Below are 20,932 nucleotides of genomic sequence, written 5' to 3' on the forward strand. Positions count from 1 at the left end.
ACATTGAAATGATTCTTACGAATGCTGCTACTTATTTGTCCAGAAATATTATCCATGGATTCACAATATGTTTTCAAATTGGTTGCCAAGATGTTCTGTTCAGGCTTTACGTGGAGGTCAGTTGAAGTAAAACAGTTGAATCCTGGAGGTTCCTCAGTTTTTCTGGCTAAACTTTCTTCACCAAAAATGCTTTTTGAATTATTAGAATTTCTGTGTAACAAACTTAGTGTTGATCTTCAATCCTACTGGTGTACTCTGACTTCTAAAAATGAAATTGTCCTCTGTTATATTAAGCTGTAAAAGAGGAATTTAGAAACATATTGGGAGAAAATCTTGACAAGTCCAAAGTGACAAAACCACGGACCATTTTAAAGAGCAAAGTGACTTTGTTTAATTTAGTAAATCTTGACTTTATTGAAATTAGCGTTTCAATTCGCTAAAGCTGTATTGTAAAGAAAGTGAGAAATGGTTCATGCTCATTCATATGGGACACGGGAGATGCAATGGTTCCTAGTCATAGAACTAGCATGACACATCTAATTTTACATCCCTTTTGCAGTCACTTGCAGCTTTGCAGAGATTTATCTGTTGATCTGAAAAAATTTTTCATCTTGGTAATCTCTTTCAGGATGAAAACCTTTCCACCCCCAAAAAAATTCTATGGAAAAAGTGAAAAGTTATTCAGAATGGGATTAATTAGGGGAAGCTTATGCCTTCTTAATATATATTGTGTTTTTGTCTTATTGAGAGTAATTTTATCTTATGTTTTTTCAGGGTGATGCCTACAGAGTTCCATTAGTCTTCAGGACACACTTGGTGTTATTGCTTCACTCTCTGATAACTGGCCATCTTTATCTCTGTGCATGTGAAAAGGAAAGATGTTAGTGGCATTAGAAACCTCCCCCAGAGCCCAGGAATGCACCCCAAACACAATCTGCAAGGGTGATAGCCTAATTTGGCTGATGTTCCTCTGATCTTTTATTGAGACTGCTGTTTAATGCCAGTTTTGATGTGGACCAGAACCAGCTAACTTTGTGAAGACCATTCATCATGGGATTAACTTTCAGGCACTCCTCAGTACCGAGGTGGACTTGATTCAGACCCGTGAGAAGCCTTAGTCCCTTCTAGCCAGACTTAGGGATCCTTAATATCCTGCAACTCCAAGATTTTGGAACTTGACTTATGAGGCAACTGCTGCAATAATCGTGCATAAAGATGCAGAAGCCCTTTTGTAGTGGGTCCCTGGCCACCATCACCTCTTCTTCCTCAAGGTTAACACCTGTAGGTGTTACAACCAAAATGTTTTCTCCTTGCCCACTTTCTCTTTGGAGGGAATGGCTATGGCTCTTCCATTCTATTAGGTGCAAGCTGAAGCTAGCCCAAAGACTACAAGGAATTTCTACACTTCATAGAACAAGACCCTGTAGTCTGGCACCTTTGTGTTTTCCAGGTAAGAATTTAGGATATAATCTCCAAGAATAATTTTAAGAACATCTGAGTCCTAGAACTGTTTTTGCTCTCACTCACTGCTGCATGACACCGTTACCTTTCCAAGTATCTGGTTTTATACCACATATATTGCTGGAGCTTCAGTTCACCAATAGTCTTGTCCATGTTACCCCTAATCTGTCCCTGCCAGCCTGACCCTCACTGTATGCTCATTGTGGATTTTAGGATCCTGTCTGACAGCCAGTTTTCAGCCCATGTTGCAACATTGGCCTCGCCCGTGTGGTCTTTATCCAAACGGATTTGGATTGGTTTTAAAAGAAAGTCAAAAGACACCATGTAAGAGAATTACTCACTTTTATGTGAGCAGATACTAGAAACAGAACAGCTGGAGTCCTGGTCCATTAATAAGTGCCCTAGGTATTAATAGGATGCAAAGAATGAAAAGAATACTTAATAATTTATAAAATAATTAGCTGCTCTGGGATCTCTATCGATTAAAGACAAAAATTTTTATGTGCTACATTCAGTCTACAAAACAGTGTGCACACTTAAATGGACATGATCTTTTAATATTGATTGAACAAAATAATACATTCGATTGTGATGTAATAAATTGAAAGAATGCACAGTTGATATTTCATTAGTCTATTAACAGTAGTTAATCGTAATGCAGTAAAAGTAGTTAAAGTGTGCTATGTATAAATTTATAATTTCTTCTCTCAAGAAAGAAATGGAAATATTTACACTAAGACTACAAGGACCATTTTACTGTTTACTTCTTTACAAAAGAAAGCTGGGCCGAGTTCCATGCAGCCTTTGTTCAGTGTTTGTGCCCGTAAGTAAGTTAAGAAAAAGAAACATGTATTTTAAATGGCTGTTGAAAGACAACCATTTAAAAAAGGAAATCAATAAACTAATACAGCCAGATGCCAAACATCTCACTGGAGACCAAAATAACTAATAACTATGGGAGATTCAAGGATCCCTACAGCATTTGTATGAAATAATAATAAAGTTCAAACATTTCTGCTGACCTTAGAGTTGCTCATTAAAGCTTTTAGTGGAGACCTGGATACAGTCGCATTTAAGAGAGGTGTTTGGAATTAAAATACAGATAAAAGGAAAAAGGTTAATCCAGGTCAGGGGAACAGACCAAAACTGGGATTGCATAAGATTACAGTATCTTTCCTTATTTCTCCAATGGTCAACAGCAGTTAGTTTTAAGTAACACTCTTCTCTGCAAAGTCTGCTAAATGAGAACCTAAACATGGTATTAACTGTCCGTTTTTGGGGGGTTGTCAGTGTTTTTAATCACTACATAATGGTTTTTTACCTCTAAGAGGGATTTGTTGGCCTAAACGCAGAAATGTGTTAAACACCACCCTCAGTAGACAGATATCTAACAAGACACCCCCTATGGCTTATTATATGGTGTAATCATAATAGTTCTGTTCTCTTTTCTCATACCTAATAATCTGTATGAATTGTAGGAAGTACATCAAAACACACTCTGAGCCCATTTTCATAACAGAGAGGGAACCTTGACCCCAGAGCTGAACACTACCGAATGCTGAAGCACCTGGGTCTGGATCTGAACTGCCTTGTGGCTGAATGTAATAATAAATCAAACCTAAAGTCTTCACCCAGACAGTGGTTCACTACTCTTCTTCTGCATCCCATATAACGTTGCCTCAAAATGGGAATTCAGGGCTTTGTGGCTGAGGATGCTGCTACTTTAGAGTGGTTGTGAGCACTCAAGTGCTCTTGGTTCTCTTCCTCACTGCATTGCTCATGGGATGACATCAGGCAAATAACTTAGCAGGTCCTTGCAAGCTTCCTCTGCACGAGAAGAAAAAAAGAGATGGGAGGAGAAAGAGAGGAAGAAAGAGAGGGGAGGGATGGTGGGAGGAAGGGAGAGAAAGCAGGGCACAAGAATTGTTGCCTATATTGCAATAGCTCTTGGTATGATGGGGGTTTTTTATCTTTGAAAGAAGTTCCAACAGAAGGGCTATTCCTATAAACAAAGTTAACATTAAAATCAGTGGACTTGAAATCAAGCTGATTGAGATTTGTATTTCTTTCTGCTCCAGAGACAGACTAAAACCTGTTTGAAGTGGATGCAGCTTTAGCAATGTTTTTTGGCACATTTTACATCAAATTTGAATTTTACCCCATTCTCACCCCATTATTGTATGCAAAGAATGAGTACTGTATACCCTAACCTACTCAATATTTTATTTTTAAATAATGTTAATTAATCTCTGTTGGTAAAAACTCAGCCCTTTGTTTAGAGCCTTAGAGTCCAGCTTAAATCTTAAAACAATTACAACTGTGCTAAACAGTAGTGTAGAGGTGAATCCACCCTCTGTTTATATGTGTAATGATAAGCAGATCCAGATCTAAGATTTTAGAAACGCTTTACAGAACAGAAGTACTGAAGCCCTGCACGAGCAGCTTCAATAAGCAAAGCACAGGAATGCTTGCCTCAGTGTGTACTTTAGAACAAAGGGAGCGTTAGAAGCATTTGGATGTATTGGTGCAAGGTCTTCTGATCTCCAGTAACACAAGGCACGCACTGTGAAGTCTCTTCAGGAGTCTTTTCAATCAGAGGTCCCAGCCAAACCCAAGTGGGTAAGCCAGGGTATGTGCATGCCTGTGAGCCACCCAGCTTGCTCCAAGCAAAGGAGGGAAGGATGGCTGGGCCCTTTAAACAGCTGGACCTAACAAATGACTCGTTTTGAAGTCTTAGGAAAGAATGTGTGCTAGAGTGCACTAATACTGGCAAACAACAGAAGAGAAACGGATATGGCCAAAAGTTGGCAGATCTTCCCTTGGAATGTAAGGGAGGTGGTGGGGGGAAGCCAAGAATAAAAAAGGCTAGGTGTTATTCTTTCCACATGTGTTTATAGAAAAGGGATAGATTTCACATTTCACCTTTTTCCAGTTTAATGTGTATTTTTTCTTCTGGCTTGGTTTTTGCTACTTTTTTCACCATCTATTGTTCTGTTACAGGTCATTCAGCCTTACATTTAGATGGCTTAGTAACCTGGGTAGTATTCCTCTGCTTCTCATGTGCAAAATCAAAGGGTCATATTTGGTACACCACTAAGTATTTGCATTTATCCTGCATGCTGTGCATAGATAACAGGCGTCCACAGTCTGCTTCTTCGAAAATATAAAAGCCAGACAAATGCTCACAAGGGCAGGAAACAAATGGCAATGGCTGGCAGATTTTGAATCTCCTCATCATAAAAATTGAATAGGAGTTTATTTGTTCTGTAAGTGCTCTAGAAGAGACAGAGGGAATGAAGAAACAGTGGTTAAAGGCAGCGGTTCATCAGAACAGCATTTTCTGAAGACAAATCTAGATCATACCTCACGTGACATAAATTAATGTAAACTCTTCTTTGCAGATCTCTCCTATTATCTCCATTTGCAAAACTACCATTTCTAGTGCAACGTTTTGAGGCTCTTCTGTATGCATGTTTGTGTGTTTCTATCGTTACATTACCACACTGTGAATTAGTTTAAATGTGTAACTTTAAATTTTCTATCCTATCAGGTGAAAGGGACACAGCAGTGAACTGCTTCTGTGTTTCAGACATTAGATGAAAGCAGTGTCCAACTATTGGTACCCTGAGCAGTATGATACACTGTTCTTTAAAACACCAAGAGGTAAATATAATTGTGAGTATGTGATTTGCCTTCCTGGCTGCTGGATAGAGAAACGACAGTGAGCTTGAGGTAGCAGCTCCTTCTTGATAAACACGTTTAATCAGTGTTACAAAAATGGAGAGGCTGGTTAATTTTCTGCAAGATTTCCAGTCACAGCTCCAGTCCTGCAGCGTATGAGATGTGCAGGGGTGTTTTGCAGGGTTTTTTTTTTCCCCCTTCAGGCTTTTCTAAAAAGTTTTTTCTTGCAGAACTTTGCAGATCACAAGAGTTTGGCTAAGCTTCAGAGAAGAGTTATGTGAATGTGTAGCATCACAGCTGAAAGGCACCTTTGAAGGTTCAACTATACTTAGATACTCCATTTATTTGCTTGGGAAGGGTTTTGGGACCCAATTTTTAATTGAACTTGTAGCTGACAGCATGACTTAGCTATAGGAGCAGAGAAAAGCCTCAAGAACAAGGACTGAAATGAATGAGATATATTGTAGTATATCAGATATATTGTCAAACACTTACAAAAACCCCATAAATGAAAATTCCTATATTTGCTAGAAAAGCTGATCAATTGAAAATTATTAAATGGTGCAGACAAAACTCTTTGTCCAACATTATTTCCACCTCCTCATTTATGTGCATTAGACTCATTTATTTTCTTTCCTTCTATGGATTTTAGATTCACTCATGAACAAAATGATTTAGAATAGATTTGCACTAAAAAAAGATTATTTTGGCTCTCAATCCTGATTGTATTTTATTGGCAAAATCCCTAATGAGGTTTTAGAGAAAGGAAGCATTAAATTAATTTAAACAGAATCTTTGAAAGTATTTAACCATTTTCAGATAGAGCTTAGATTTGAAAATTGACTTCAAATGTGCCTGCTTCTGAACATTAATACATTGTGTGGACTATTAGCAGTGATGTTCTGTGTGATCTCTTTGTCCTGCTTTACTACCACTGTTCAAGCTGCTCCATCAGAAAGACCCAGAAAGCAGAAATGTCCCTGATAATGTCACTTAATTCCAAACCCCTATGCGAGTGGTGCTTATCTTTCAGTAGGGTCAGTGAGACTTTAAAGAACTTGTTCACATCTGAGCTGCAGAAGTTAAACACAGTGAGTTTAGGAGAGGATGGAGTTCCAGCTCGAACAGTGAATTTCCTGACTTCTGATTAAAACCAGATGCTCAATACTGTTATAACATAGAGTTTTATGGGTGAATACAGAAATATTTTGTTTCATAAATGTGTGCTTTACAACAAATCTAATGGGAATTGTAAAGTAGTACCTCACAATATCAATGTTTAAATGTCCCAACGTAGCATAGTAAAACAATAGCAATTCTTTGCTCATGACACAGCTGAGGTGCAAATCCATATGCTGATACCCTCTGTAAAACGTGTCAGATGGAAGACAGAAACAGTCTCCCAGGACAATATTTCAGGGCCAAATGCAGTCTCTCATGGGATGTCCTTAGAAATCGATTTCTTGGGGCTATGAAAAATAAATGTAAACATTCTTGCAAATGTCTGTCAGCATTTAGGGCTTTGCATTATGCATAACTTCTGTCCATTTATGTCAGGAAGAAACACCACAGTGTGTTATACAGCCTTTCTTATATTGCATGCTAAATGTTGTATTGGTGTTTTAATCTGCTTCTGAAGAAAGTCTTGTCTAGCTCAGTGTGTGCCTTCTTGGAAAGAATTAGTTGCACATCCGCATCCCTCTCTAATGGAAAAATTCCACGTAAAGCACTTTTTCCCCCCTTTTTTTCCCCCTTCCCCCTTCCCCCCCCCCACTACTTCCTTGCTCTGGAAGGCTGTCCAGCCATGTAGCAATAAAACCAAAGGTACTGAGAGATGCACTTCCAGCCAGTGAGTGGTGGAGCCAATTGGGCAGCTGTCAATCCAGTTGCTATTTCCCCTGCCTGACCTGCTCATGCCACTGCCAGACCCAATAGCTCATACTGGAAAAAAGGAGGCTTTGGTTGCATCCAGGCTGCCTGAGCTTGGTTCTTCAAATTTTCACCCTGTGTTATATTTTACGGGCCAGGAAACTGTTGCCTCTAGGGCAAGGCAAGGGCTGGACCTACTGTGCAAACAGTGGCCAGAGTGCCAAGAGGTGTAATTTGTGACTGAAACGGCTCTACCAGCAAAAATTCCTCATGTGAATGCATATACACAGACTAAACTTTCTTTTAATTGGGAATGGAGGTGTGGTGTGGTGCAAACACGGCTTTCTATCTTTTCTTTTTGCTCTTTTGCTGGAGCCACTCCCTCAGCTTTCATTGGTATTTCCCCAAATCCTGTGTGGACACAAGTGCATGAAGGCAGATTTCAAACCCACAAGGTTTCATGTAAGCAGGAGATGCTAGAGCTATTGTGTTTACTCTATAATGCTTACTTTAAAATATTGAAGGAAGAGAGATGACACAAAACATTTTTTATTAATGTTTATTAAACATTAATAAAAAAATTTCTTTAGGAATGAGTCAGGACAAAAAAACAACAAACACCTCATTTCAGAGTTGCAGTGGTCAAAATGTTGCAGTGCTTCACCTGTAAAGATCAATTCCTAAACTGGGCATAACTTTTGTTCCAGTTGTTGCTGAAAGGGCTGAGATCAGTAATGCTGGAATGGGTTGGTGCCTTCAATCTTTCTCCTAATTTCTGTGCCAGGGAGTCCGTACTTCCACAGGGAGTGAAAATGAAGGCATTATAGGGAAGAAAGTCTGGATCATCCTGGGCAAGGTCCATCACTTTAACCTTTTGATCTGTGGAGGAAAAAACCTGTCCTTTTACTTTAGATCTATTTGGTGTTTGTGAAGACATATGGAGTGAGAGTACTGGAAACCACATGCTCACATTTATCTGAAGGTTGGGGATTACCTTCCTGACAGGTGAGAAAGAAGTTGTCTCAAATCTTATTCAAATGTTTCCTTTGTTTCAGTAAATCTTGGAAGAGCGACAAAGCATAGCAAACATGTAAGTTTGATATGAAAAACAGTCCAAAAGGACCTGAAATGAAACCACAAATTCCTTTCAGCTAGGCACAGAGATTGAGTGTGACTCTTTTGCAAATGATCTCTTCTCATGTGTTGAAATTCCAGAGGTTGGTCTCACTCCTTCTTTTTCTCTTTTTAATTGAAAAAAAGGATCATTGCTCCCCCATCTCATTATCTCTGCTAGTCTCCAAGGGTATTAAGTCTATCTTCCTAGTAATTTAAAGCAACCTTTTTACATCAACTTAAACATATACCAATGTCGACTTTTTGAGGTATCTGTCATCCAGGTATCAAGCTGGGGTGGTGTTAAGAGCAGGACCTGAAGGAGAGGATCTTCATGTTCTGTCAAACTCTTTATGACTTTGACCTTAACAGAGTAAATATGACTTGAGGGACTGCATGAATCAATATGGTCTAGCAACTTTCTCTTCTGATTCCAGGTTCACCACTGAACTGCTCTTTGATGTTGGTCAATGAGGTGCTTTATTTCTGTGTCTCTGGTTTGTACCTCTCAAGATAATCAGATCTTGTGCAAAGCCTGCCTATGCCATGCCCTGCAGTCCTGTGCCCAGAGACTTGCTTGTGTCAACCCAAGCCAGGGCCACAGGGAGATCACCCAGCTGCTGTGGCAAGCAGGGCATGAGGCTGGACCACGCCTTCTCTGGGCTGAAAGCAGAACAGAAGGATCTGAATGCAACATGGTATGGCCTAATAATGTCCTTGCTGATCCACAAATGGTAATAATAAAAAGTATGAGGTTGCTGTAGGACGCAGCACTAGCATCTGTGGAGAAAAGAGATCATGTGAGGTTTGTTATCCACTCATCTCTCACCAAAACTGATCTATGTGTTCTTTCTAGGAAAGAAGTGTACCACTGAAATACTGATAAACAGATAATTTGCACCAGCTTGCCAGTCATTTTGCAAGTTCTAATGTCAAACATTAATATGTTTTGGTGAGTGCCAGCTGCCAGCATATTTTTCATTAGGATATAGACTGTCATGTTACTGCACTCAACACTACAAAGTGATGGCGTTCCGAGACACATAGAAAGCTGCTGTTACTTTGTCATCATGTCCTTCCCCACAGAAGGTCCTGTTCCAGTACATTGTACTGTTTAAACTTGAGTGTTTTGCCTTGCTGTGGATTTACTTAAAGCAGATATTGGTGTGATGGGGATCAGAGACGGACTTTCTGCTCACAACTGTGATGTCACAGCAACTTTGTCACCAGTTCACTTCTGTTTTCAACTTCTCTGGCATCACCCTTTAGGATATACTGGGGAAAAATAAACCAAACCCAACCATAAAGTTCTTGTGTAAGTAAAATAAGATGCTGGGTTAAATTGTCTGCTAGAGCTAATGGAAAGCTCTGCAATAAGGGGCAAGTTGCTTATTAGAGGGAGTTGGAAATGGTGCGAAGAGGAATTTGCAAAACAAGACTGCACATCTGTGAGCTCTGCAGGCCTCTAGAGGGAGGGAGAGAGGAAGAGGGAGGTCTCCTCTTTTATTATCTGATGAACATCAGTCCCTTTGGTCAGACTGCTAGGCGCCTCCTGGAGCTTAACCTCAGATTAACATCTGCTTCATTTCAGTGTCTGTCTGATAGTGATATCAATAAACATCATCATCTTACAGTAAAAACTGATAATTAAATATGTGCCTGCTGACTCACTATCTATTGATCCCTGGGGAATGATTACAGATAGTGAAGATTTAATAGATAAAGAAATATATTTTATACATCACTGAGTAATGAGTTTGAAGCTCTTGTAAGCACAATTAACTGCACATAATGTGTATCTATAGATCATGTGAAATGCAGCCAGAGATATTTCCCTGTGCTGGTGTAGACCTGCTGTAAGTGGGTAATTCCTGTTAACCAGATTTGTACCTGGTATGCCAGGATGGTACTTGCAGGTCTGATCCATCTCCTTTCTGCTTTGCAAAGATCTGTGGCAACTTAAAGGAGTGTATTGGAGGAAAACCACAGGTGAATCCTGTGTCATTGCACATATATTTGCAATTAAGGGCTCTTGCCCTCTCTAATAGGGCAAATCTAGCATCAGGCTTCAGTTGGACAGACCTGTTTTTGAGCTACAAAAATCAATTTTTCATGATTTTCCTCTAGACTGCCCCGTGGTGTCTGGAAAACAGTCTCTTGAAGTGATGTGGCTGCACCTCCCACCAGTGACAAGGAGTAAGAAACATCCTGAAGGCAAGTGTGAGGCACCAAGGGCTGTGAGCAAGGAGAGGGCTGACAGGCACTTTCTAGTATTACATGGGAGGCCCTGTTAAGAAGCAAGCATGGTTCAGCTGGGAGACTCCTCGCTGGCAGGAACAGCTCTCCAAGGGCCTCTTGCACAGTAGTGGCTGAGCATCCTGCTGAAACCAGTGCTCAGCCCCCAGGAGAGTGACGGGGCCGTGCTCCTGTCAGCCTCCATCCATCACTTGCTGTCCCTCCTACGGCCAGTGCCAGGCTGAACTGAGGAAGACCAGGAGCTGGAGAGGGCTCAGGCCCCAGCCTGGCAGAGGTTTATGTGGGTGTTCAGCTCTGTGTGCTGCCAGCAGCTTCTTCAGTGGTGCTGCAGGCAGGTTCAGAGTCCAAGATGAGGGGTTTTGGTTGGCCTATTGAGAAGAAAGAATGGGGAAAAGAGAGTGAAAGGCAAAAATTGATTCCAGCTCAGTGAGTTCTATGGTTCTATGATTTTGTTTCTCTAAGCAGACATATTTGTAGAGTCAGAAAAAGTCACTCTCAAGAAATGAAAATGTGAAGAGTGAATTGGAAGAAGAATAAAACCATGTAACTCTGCCATAAGCAAGAGAAAATGAAACTTCTTTCTTGTCTTTTAAATCAAGTTCTTTCCTGCTGATTTGGGAAAAAGAGAGCAGGGAAGGTAAAACTCTTTGCATAAGCACTAATTTAGAAAGAAATATTTAGTAAGTAAAAGAGTAAAACCCAGTTAAAATATTTCAATAGAGTGCACATTTATCTTCAGTCTACCTGTTCAAGAGCAGTTGGTGTAACTCAGCTCATTTCTTCTCAGGGTGGACCTAGGGACACAATTTAATCCTTCTGTGACTGGGACACCATGTCATCAAACCTACATGAGGATTTGGCTCAGTTCTGAAGTAGTGTGTGCAGGGTATTTGGGGTGCAGCTACCAGCTGGTGTGCTGGGGTATGCAGAACCTGTACCTCCGAGTTTGGGATCTGCTCTGCAGAACAGGTCACAGAGCCAGTCAGAACTGAAACTCTCCCTAGAAACTTGCAGGATTTAATCTGAAGTTCTGAATTTAGTGCAGCTTGAGTTGTTTATGAGCAAGGATATTTAAATAACTTTTTTAGACATTCCTAGATTGTAATACATTTAAAGTTTATTTAGATTTAATTAAGAAGCCTAAACACTGACAACCCACTCACCCCCAAACCTCACAGCACTACACTACACTGACTGTCTGTCAGAAGATTAAAGCAGAGGGAGGTGAAATAGCACAGTGCTCTAATGTGAGAACACACAAAACAAGGATCTGGGGACCCATATTTAAGGAATCTTTAGAGAGCTGAGATAAGCTGTTACTACTTTAGCTGATCTCTTTCATTAAAACATGCACCTTTATCACGGATTAACATGTATCTTATCATGAAGGCATGATCCTGTTAATATCAAAGGTAATTTGGCCCTTGATGGGCTATCAATTCAGTTATTGAAATAACTTCTATTTAAAAAAAAATCTGCAGGTCTTTGTGTGTATTTAATGCAGGGATACATCCAGAGATCAGTGACTTGGACCAGTATTTTATTCAGTGCTTCAAACTGATGCCCATTTGACAGCGAAATGAGGGACTGAGGGAAGAAGTAGGACACAAAGTTTCCACTGGCAGGACAAATCTCCTTAGCCAAGGCTTATGCTAGAAGCTTTTGTTTTCACTTTTCCCATGTGGATGGTCCCTGTGGTTCAGCCATGCACGTTAACCCACTTAGCTGTCCAAAGATGCCTGTTTGATGAGAGGAGGGAGAAACTTGTATCCTCTCCACAGAGGAGAGGGGGGACACTTGAGCTTTGTTTGGCTTAACCTCTTCATCATTTTTGCATTAGGAAAAGAAACTTTGTGTTTAGTGGTAGGTGAGAGTAGCAAAAGATTTGGGGAGACTCTGGGTGGTCTCCAAGGGTCCGAATTTTGAATCATGCCTTATGCATGTTCATCCCACAGTGAGGCCCTGGGCAACTTGGAGGGACCTAAGAGTTCCTCCAGTGTTTTGAGCACAGGGAGGCACCTTCCAGTGTCGGCTCTCAGGGGCATCCTCACCTATAATCTGAGGTTAGGGCACCATGGGACACACAACCCCATCCTGCCCTATTGGCTGAGTTTGAGGTTTGGACAAGGGTTTTCCCTTTCTCTGGGTCCTACAAGCTGCTGTTGAGTTTTGCTACAGAGCTGCTTTGCAGCCCAGAGAAGGACAACTTCTGGTAAATGGCCATGCTTGGAGAAACCTGCTAGGAAAGGTGGCCTGTGGCATGGTGGAACACCATGAGTGGCCAGGTGGGCTCAAGGCAGCTGGGCAGCATATTCAGGATTGTACCATACATTCTCTTCCGGGAAGGGGCTGCTGAGCCATGCAGGCAGGCATGGAGCTGGCCAGTGTAGTGGAGCAAGAGAATCCCAAGGAGCTGGGATTATTTGGGTAACTTGTGCAAGTTGCTTTGAAGATATGAAGAGATGTAGAATCTTAATTATTACTATGAGGTGTCTAACAGCTCTTTTAAATTTCCTGGTTGCTGTTTTCTATAGTGTGCATTTATAAAGGGCTTCTGGCAAAAGGGACTCTTATTGTTAAAATTCAGAAAGTAAAATTTTGGGTTACATGTCCAGTGCTATCTTGGATAAATTATATAATTTGCCCAACAAAAGTGAGACCAAAATTAATGGAGGAGGACTTAACATCAATGGAGCAGAGCCATCTCTTAGCCTTTGCTCTCTGAGCCATTCTGAATTTCCTGGAAGTATACAGATGCCCCAGAAACCTTTCTACATCACTAAATATATTTTAGTTGTGTTTCTTAAGGAATAATAGCTCACTGTGTAATACTATTGGCCATATTTATAGAGAAAATGCTTCCAGCCAAAGTCTTAAGTGCTTCACTGATCTTAATGAATCCTAGCTGGAAAGAAACATGATTTGTATTTATGAACAGGGCACCTGAGGCATTCAGAGAGTGAGTAATTTTTGTGAGTGCAGAAAGGCACTTACATCCACCTGTGCCTCCTCCTCTTAATAAAGCTGGGTGGGTTCTGATACTTGGGGCTCAGTACCATCCTCATGGATGGTGCCAGCATTAGCCCTCCTCTGTCCTTCTCTCCTTGTGCTCAGTGTCCTCACACCTAAAGATAAAATGCAAACACTTTCAAAGCTCTTGCTGCTTCTGCAGATTTCCTGGTGCACTTTTTCGTTGCTTTCCATAGTTTCTGGTTGTGCGAAAGCTCCCACAAATTGACACAGTAGAAAAATATAACTCATGATCCCAGGATTTGTGTCTAAACTGGGATCAATTCCCAGCTGCCAGGTCACCTGCTTGCCTTCGCCAAATCTGTCACCATCACTCAATGACACCTGCATGTATTGCTACTGCTGGCACCTCGTTTCCAAGTGATGGAAACCTCAATGCACAGGAGAGAAAGGAGCTGTGACAGCCTCCACCAGGTTCCTGCATGAATCACCTGGACAACATGATCCTGGACCACTCCAGGGGCACATGTTCCAGAGAGCACGAGCAAAGTCAGAGAGTTCAGCAGCAGCTTCCTGAATCTGAGCGGAATCCTCCTGGTGTCCGACTCTTTTCAACTCCTCAGGGTGTACAAAGGAGCTCATTGGGGTGTAATGGCAGGATCACAGCCTGTGGGGAACTGTTTGCCAGGGGAATGGTACAGGCTCTCTTCCAGCAGGTGGTTTTCCATGACCGTGGGGAATCAGAAGGAAAATAATTTGTAAACCAGTGTTATTGAGAAGGTGTCTATTTGTTTCCTAGCTCCTGGTACACAGCTCAAGCATGAGAAACATTGTTCTGAGGCAGCGATGAATGGATCACTATTAAAGATGTGGCACCTCAGGTGAGTTCCCCATTGGCTTCACACTACACACTGTAGTCACTTATTTTTTACTTTCACTTTTCCCAGTTCCTGGTATTGGCAGCTATCATGTCAAAATGCACAAGTGCTTACTTTTCCTTTGGAGCTGTAAAATAAGATGTTATTAAAAGCCCAGCCTGTACTGCTGCCAGACAGTGCCACTAAACAAAGATGTGAACTAATTTGTATGCACTTAAAAACCTATTTAGTATTTCTCCTAAAGCTCATATCAAACCTTTTGGGGATGTGTTGGGAGGATTTTACAATAACGACTATATATTAGAGAAAATGCATAGCAACATCCTTGGATATGTTAGGGAATTTGCACAGATTTTTTTTCTTTTAGGGAAAGGAAGTATCTACAGTAAATTGCCTTGCTTTATATTCTCCCCAAACTATCAATTGGGAAGAAGTTTGATAAAATATGCTCTTGAGGAATAAAAACTAGAACTATTGTTTTAATGTGGCAGGCATGAAGGTAAAGAAATAAAAAAATGATTTAATTTCTGTTCAGAAATGTGTAACTGGAGGGAAAAAAGGGGAATTTGGAGAGTTTGGTTTAGAAAGAAGTTCTTCTTCCTGCAGGAAAAGTTGAAGATTCGTGCTGGGCTCTGTATGGTAGTCAAAGACTTTTTTTGGGAAAGCAGGAGCCCACTGAGCTGCAACATGGATAATCTGCCCATGAACAGCCAGGAGTTAACTGTAACTCTGATAAAACTAGCTTTTAAAATTGCCAAGGGGTTCAGTGTCCCTGGTTTTTAGAGTGAGTATCTTGCAGAAAGATCAGGGAATAGGCTCTATACTCCATAGGAGACTTGTCATGTAGTTTTTATTTGCAAGGTGATTGTATGCTGGTGTCTGGTTTTGGGCATTAGTACTCAGTGTTAACATCTCCCTTCATTTTATGGTCCAACCCTTTTAGATGTGAGGTTTTACACAGATTAAATTAGGATATAAAAGTTGTTTAGTCTTCTGTTCAAAATAAGTGCATTTAAAGAAAAGAAGCTGTAGCATTTAAATGAAGGACAGCAAGGAGTGTATACCCAGAGGGGCTGTCACTTCAGATAAGTGTGAAAGCAAGTTCTGTATCAAGCTAACACAGAGAGCTGGTTTCTTCATGTGTTAGTTTTGCTCACAACTCAGTATTATCAGGAATCCAGGAACTGTTCAACCAGACTCAGAAGAATAAAAGCTCCATTCAAGTAGAATGCTGATAGGTTTTCAGGATCTATTATACTTCCCATAATATAAATGGAAAAGATGAGTTTAATCTGCATTCAGCACATAGCAGTAAACATTAATTTTGTTATTTACCATATTCTAAAAACATATATATTCAATAATGACATACAGGCCTGGATGACTGGGCTAATCTTTACACCTGGATTTATGAACCTGTTAACAAGCCTTCCTATTCTCTCAGAAGGAGGGGACCACAAACACTGTAATTTAATCATAAAGCTTTAGACCTTAGCACCATCAATGGGACTCCTTGTTGCTGGCTGAGGGTGTATAGGAGTACGCTTGAAAGCTGGTATTGCAAAAATATGTTTGCTATGAATTAACATTTGAGTGAATTCTGGCAGCTACTTTATGTCTGGTTTTGTCTGTTCTCTGGTACAAAACTTTATCTAGAATATCTGAGAGAAGTTACACTCAAACTCTAAATGCAAAAGTATTCAGTGAAATAGAAATATACATAAGCTGCACAGTTATTTTTGCTCTCTCAGCCAAGGGCTCAAAGCAGTCCCAATCATGGCCAATAATAGCTAAGCAAACCTCAGTCTGGAACATTAAATATTTCTTTACAATCTGACTTAGTAGATAATTATAAATTTACTTATTGCAGTAATGGGTAAATTAAGCAGTTGCATAGATGTTTGCAGAATGGTGCTTGCAACTAGAGTTTTACAGAACAAAATAATTCTTTCGGCAGTGGTAGGAAACAAAATACATTTGAGAAAATGACAATTGGTCTCAGATATTTTGCAGATGGAAAGAGACTCTTACCTCATGGGATATGTTATTTGCTGAGAATCAGCTTTTCCAGATCCAGTTGTGGATGAAAAAGAAAATTTAAACTGATCAAAAATTACACAGAGCCATGACTGTGAGGTTTAAACTTCAAGTAGGTGAGAGCTCAGAAGTGAAAAAGAGCCATTTCCACACAGCTGAATTGAGATAATGGCTAGGGATGAGATCCCTTTGACACAACATTGGTCCAAGCAAGGAATTGCTTGGAGGGGTTGAAAGACCCAAATTTGTGGAGTGCATAGGGAAAAGACAAAAGGGTAAAGTTAACGCACTGTTTCAAACCTCAGCAAAACATCTGGATGTCAAGGAGATACATTGTGAAAGCTTTGGCCACACCCTCTTCTGCCAGATTTTTCTTCTGTCTCCTGTTTCAAGAAATTTAGAGGAAACTTTGGAAATGTGTTAGCTAACACTGCCGACCAAGAATTGTGGGGTTTTTTGGTCAAAAAGTTGGTGAACTTTAAAAGTACACTTTGAAGTGGGTTGTACTGATCTGTTTGATTTCCACACCGGTTCAAAGACCGACCATCAGGGAGAGTCTGTGACTACAATGGCAAAGCCACAAACACTGCCTCCATTTCTGTTTCAGAGGGGTAGGATGTTCATGTTTGGCACAGAAGGCCTGCAAAGGCTGCTCTGTGTTCATCATCTCTTTCAGGATAGCACTGTGCCCGAGCCCTTGCAATATCAGAGTCTTTACCCTTGAGAAGGTCTGATAGAGCAGGATAGTACTATTCTCATTTTACAGGTGGTGGAATCAGGAAGAGAATGTAGTATTGCAGAAGCATGTTTGAGGCAGGAAGCTGAGTCTCATTATCTCACAGTTTGCCCACATGGAACACATATTCCAGAAAATGAGTAATTTGAGGGCTCAGATTAATATACTGATTTACAAAGTGTTTTCCAAAAGAAAGGAACATTATTTATTTTCATTGCTTTCCAGGTGTGCTGGTTCACAGTGAACAGTTTGGACAGCTTTATGGACTGCTCCTTCTCCAACCCCGTGATACTTTTCCATGAAACTATGCCACCTCTTCCACACTAATGTCTCTCTCTTCTCCCACCTCTTAATGCCTCTCTGCCATTTTTACCTGCACTGAAAATGCTGGTTACATTTATTGCTCTACTAATTGCTCCATTTCCAAAAATACAATCGTAAGCCTTTCCTTGTAAGCTTTGCCTCACACGCTTTTCACTTGAGTCCTCACAAAATTACAGGGCTCCTATCTCCTCAGTCATGTGTTTCAGCTGTTTTTTACTCTCACGCCTCAATGATTTGTGGACCTTTCCCCTCTGGTTCTTCACTCTGCATGCGGGGGATGTTTTCTCTTTTGTCTTTGTGAGATGCTGTCACACAGCTCCAGCAAGCCATGTGTGAGAGAGATTCATTGCAAACTAATGATAGTCCCCATGTTTATTTGAGTTGCTGTCATGTTCAGTCTCCATCAAGGCAGAGTGAGTGACTGCATCACTGCCTCTCATTTACAAGCTTGTGTTAAATGTCATTTTCCGCATGTGTTATAAAACACCACGTGGTGAAGAGAATCCATTTTGTTCTGAAACCTGAAACCCCTGTCGCCAGACACCAGAAATAACCCCATGTAAGTTGTATAAATGACTTTATTATGGCCAGCCTAGATGCTGAACCCACATTTGTGCCATTGTTAACTGCTTAAGCAGAAGAGCCTGGCCAGAAAATTCACACCAGCAGCATACCACAACTTGGTTTATTATGAAGTCAGGTGGTAACAGCATCCAGTTTTGTCCAGCAAGCACCCACAACTCTTCCACCTCCTGCATGTTAAAAGGTACTCCTGCTGTAGACAGCAGCTCATTGACAAAAGCCATATTGACTGATGTCCTAATGCATTATTGAGCAGCTGCACAGGGGTCATCCCTGTGTACAGCTTAGATATTGGGTGTGACAATAGAAAGGAGAAGGGGCAATGGGGAAGCTTTCATTGGAGTCAAGATTCAGCTGAAATTGGGCAGCTTGTAATGATGGCGCTTGTCTAAAGAATCAGAGAGTCATGAGAACATATCAAGGGTAGCTGTGTAGTTGCTTTGTCTTCAGCAGCTCATGAGTGAAAGGGACACAGACAACACTCAGCCAAATCAGAGCAAGGAAGCTGGAGTGCTACCCATTCATTTCTTTGTAGCTCTCTCTGAACAGAGTAAATAACTCTTTAACATCATGTTTAGGAAAATAATAATCTTTACATTTGCTCCAGGTCTTCTCTGATGCTGAGTGATTTCAAGGTGTCAGAATAGCCTGCTCAACTCACTGGGACACTTCGGTTTCCCTCCTCAACTTGCCGACATCTCATCCAGTTTAGATGCTCCTCAGTATTAAGAAGATCCTCTCCATAAAGTTGAAAGGATTGGCAGTACAAGATGTCTCTAGGGGAAATGGCATTGCCCTCTGTCAGGTAAGAACTGCCTTGGCAGGACATCAGGAGACAGCCTGAAACTTGTGCGTCCTTCATGCTTTGGAGAAAAGGCCTTCTGTCCATCTCACTTGTGGGACAGGTAAGGTGTGTGTTCATCCAAGCATGCTGTGTTTTAGAAAACCACTCCTGTGACTCGCATCAGTCTGGAAAAGGGCTTCCTATAGAAGGGCCAGCTGGTGGAGAATTACTTTGCTGACTTGTCCATTTTTGGGGAGGAGGTGGGATGATCTGCTGGTTTTATGTTGCATTGTTTCCATGTCAGGCTGGTCCAGCAGAGGGGGCTTTTACACAGAGGAGAGGCAGCCTTGCGTGTGCAGTTCCCAACACGCAGGTGCAAGTGCTCCTCCAGCAGGAAACAGCAGTCTGACCAGAATCGACTTACAGTATCTAAACACAGGCATGGGTTTATTGCATTAAATTCGTGATGCAGGAGACATTTCCCATTTTTATTTGTGCCTGGACAAGTCATCTGGTGCAGTATTGTTATGTCTGTTAACAAAATGCTCCCCTGTTTTCACTCCACCTTCCCAATCATAGGATGTTTCAACAACTGCTATAAAATATGCTCACACTGTTGAAATGCAGCAGCACTGATATGACCTGGGATGAAGCAATTATATAAAACCTCAAAATGTTTTAGAATTACATTTATGCAGCACCTAGAATTGACCCTTTATAACAAAGCAAAATCTCTATTTGTGGCTCTGACATGTCTTGTTTGATTGTTAAGTTAGATTCATACACATGGAAAATTAAAACCTCATTAAATAAAAATTGGTCATTTGTGCAAGCAGGGCCTCAGTGAATACGAGAAGCTTATGACCTCATTTTTGACCACTAAGCCCTAGTCCTTGCAGCCAGCCCTACTATGGGTGCATTACTGTCCTCAGATTTCATGTATATATCCTGAAATCACGCTTTACAGCAGCTCCTAGTTCCCTCTCTAGTCAGATAGTATCTTTGCAGAGCCATGACCAAGCTCTTCCTTGGTTGTGACTTGCCTTTAGACATTCACCCATTAACAATTTTTTTTTAAAAGTTGGTTATCTTGTTTAGTGCAGAGGCATATCTGAGTTATGACCAAAAAAAGAAAAAAAATATATATGTATACATATATATATATTCAGATATTTCCAGCATGGCTGAAGGTTTGATATAGCTAATTTTAGGTGCAGAGTGAGAAATGAAAGTTCTGCTAAGGTGGCTTCTACTGTGGAGCAACGCTGGCTGTTGAAATCCAGACGTGACATCCGCTGGCTTTGTCTGTCCCTGTGCAATGTGTATTTTAATCTACTGCTGCTTGTACATGATTCATCTTCCAAGATTTCTATACGCTGCTGCGTATGCAGCAGTTAGCATTATGGGTAGACTGATCTCAACATCCTACTCTTAACTTTTTTGTACTTGATAGTTTGGATTTGTGGGGATTTTTTCCTTGCTGTAAATGCAGATTTTTCACTTGAACTGTTTTGCAACATGCACTGATTCCTCAAATAGAATATTGTCAAATAACATTCAAGAAGAAGAAAGTATGATTTAAGAAACAAGTATTAAGAAAAATATACTTTGGTGACCAAATAGAAGGAAAAGGAGGAGAAAAGTGTGGGACATCCTTAAAGCTGTATCAAGAGCATTGTAGGAAGGCCATGGCTCCTGCAATATCTAAGAGATGATAGGGAGGTGAAATCTGCATTTCATGAGAACCGCCCCCTGCAACTCCCTTTCAGAGTGACCATTTTTTTCCTGAACATTTCTGTGAAATTGATTTATTATCAGTTTGGCAGAAATTTTGATCATAAAGTCTATATACTGATGGAAGAATCCAGGAAAGGCAGAGGGATTGATACAAGGGAATGCAGGTGAAATAGGTTAAGTCTGTGATGTGCTTACAGTGGAGAAAGGATATGATGTCGGAACTGAGAGGGAATATGTTTGCTTGGGAAAAAAATTTGAGCAATTTGAATTTTTTTGAACACTTTTAAGTGTTTGACTCCCTGTGACAGAGTGGAATCCCTATTTGTACGTGAATTATAGCCCAGCCACAAAGAAACACAAGTTAGCACAGCACAGTTTGTTCAAGTAATCCAAATCCAGCAGTGCTTCTCTCAGCACTCACATTTTCCTCTCCTACTCAGGCATGTCCAATATCAGTAGCAAAGCTTCAAGACTTCCTGTGTGAGTAAATAAGTAACTGAGCTT

General features: G+C 40.8%; 1 long non-coding RNA gene across 1 annotated transcript; it reads left to right on the forward strand.

Moving 5' to 3' along the window:
- The first annotated feature begins 10,185 nt into the window (after positions 1–10,185).
- On the forward strand, positions 10,186–19,708 carry LOC138109004 (uncharacterized). The gene is made up of 4 exons (XR_011150197.1): positions 10,186–10,338; positions 14,150–14,231; positions 17,227–18,091; positions 18,515–19,708. It is a non-coding gene; the product is annotated as an uncharacterized lncRNA (long non-coding RNA).
- The last annotated feature ends 1,224 nt before the right edge of the window (positions 19,709–20,932 follow it).

Source organism: Aphelocoma coerulescens, chromosome 4, assembly GCF_041296385.1.
Source record: "Aphelocoma coerulescens isolate FSJ_1873_10779 chromosome 4, UR_Acoe_1.0, whole genome shotgun sequence".
In the NCBI taxonomy this organism is placed as follows: domain Eukaryota; kingdom Metazoa; phylum Chordata; class Aves; order Passeriformes; family Corvidae; genus Aphelocoma; species Aphelocoma coerulescens.